Genomic DNA, 2,111 nt, shown 5'->3' with positions numbered 1-2,111 from the left:
TTAGGCTCTCTTTGGTTGGAATATTTAATTTCTAATATATTTTTCTTATTCATTCTGGTCTGTAATAATCTTGTAACAAATATTTGAGGTCGGCTAGTGGAAAAGGGTAGGGTACTATGCATGCAATGGGTAGATACCATGTTCATAGGGAATTACTATACTTCTGAAATTCTGCACTCGTGTAGATACCATGTTCATAGGGATTACTTTTTTTTCTAAAGTTCTGCAAATCACTGAAACTCTGCATTCTCATATAGATACCATGTTCATAGGGAATTACTATACTTCTGAAATTCTACATCTTCATATAGACACCATGTCTATAGGACTTTCTGCATTCTGCATCTGTTATTAGGCAAACGTATTATTGGATTTAAATACCTAATCAATTGCATGTAGACAACCTGCCTATAAGATTCCTGTATAAGCAATAACAGTGCTCAAATCGGAAACACCTAGAAAGCATGTCTATAGGAGTTGTTAACTAAACCTGAATCGTCAACTCGCTTATAAGCCTAAAATCAGTAGCAATAATGTTTAACGCCTGCAGATCTTACTGTAATTGACAATTCTTTTTCTGCAATCAGTTTACTTCTTTATTTCCGAAACTAATAGATATCATGCCTATAGGTTCTGTTTAACGCCTAGGCAAGCCTTAGGGTAAAATTTTATAATTGCATCAGTTTTGATAATTACAACCAGCAGGCAGGCCTAATTCGGACTTCTTTATCTGAAAAATATGTGATAAATTAGCCACCCTTCCTACGTTAAGTTTAATACAGACCAAACCAGTATTTGTAAGTCATGCTAAATAATCTGCTGCTTTGAATGAGGAGGCCGACTTGAGCCTTAACTGCTATTTGTTTCCCTTTTAACTGCTATCTGTTATTGTTTGTCGCCTAGATTTTTATCCTTTTGAAAACTCCGCAAAAGCCCCAACTCCCTCCCCTTTAGGATTAGTAGTCCCAAATGCCTCCGGGACTGATAGGATTGGGGCGGGTAATAGCATGCAATAAGTAACGATACCATTTCGCGCTTTGACACCTTAACGGGGTGGGAAGGGTAGATATGCATATGATGACCGATGCGCTAATATCACGTGCGACCCCTCTTCTGAGGAGTGATTGTTGGGTATTGCATTGAAGTGATCCATATTGATTATAAACTTAGGACTCCCCTCCCTTTATTTGCTTTCATCTCTTCTTGTAAAACTATTCAAATCGTTTTTTTTAAATTTCTGCCCTCTCTACTTACCTTCGAAAGTTTTCAACATGATTGCAATGTTATACGCGAATCCTTATTTGAGCCTTGATCGTTTACTTGTAAAGTCACAATTGTAACATGGCCGGGAACCACACTAGTGGATCTTGAGGGGTGCCTAACACCTTCCCCTCGAGATAATTTCTAGCCCTTACCCCAACTCTGGTTTTCCAACTCAAACTCTTCTAAAAAAGTGTCATAATGCACTATAATCATTAGGTAGCGACTCTTCAAATTCCGAAACCTAATTCTCGAAAGGGAATAGAGTTGTCCTTCCCAATGTCGTATAGCCAATTTCTGACCCCACGGTTAGAGAAAAGGGGGCGTCGACAGCATGGCGACTCTGCTGGGGATCTTCTTTAGGCTTTTACCATTGCATGTTGCTTGTGACTTTACTATCTCATTAATTGCTTTATTTACTGTCTTTTATTCTATCACTACGAAACTGACTTGGTTATTCATGTCTTTTCCTTCCTTTAGTTGCTTTCCTCTCCTGCTTTATTTCAATACTGATGTAATTACTGCAATTAGTGTAATCATTTATCTTATGAACGTGAAAATACATGTCAATTTGTTTCATTCTTGTAAACTGCATCTTCAACATTATATTTCACTCGTGCCAAACAAATACCATAGCAATGCTTATAATGAGTGGTTGCGCTCTTCCACTATTAGCACCCTTTAAATTCGGCAAAGGCATATTTGCGGTAAAACCAGTCGATCAGCGGTGCAGTCGACGGTTCCGTGCCTTTTCCTCTTGAGTTGTCCACTCAAGGGTACCTGTCTACCACCCCGATAGAAACCTTATTCTGTCTAACTATGCATGCATCATGGTCAAACCTAGCCGAGTC

This window comes from Nicotiana sylvestris, chromosome 8 (genome assembly GCF_000393655.2).
Source record: "Nicotiana sylvestris chromosome 8, ASM39365v2, whole genome shotgun sequence".
NCBI lineage: Eukaryota > Viridiplantae > Streptophyta > Magnoliopsida > Solanales > Solanaceae > Nicotiana > Nicotiana sylvestris.
Note: the sequence above shows the minus strand (reverse complement) of the source record.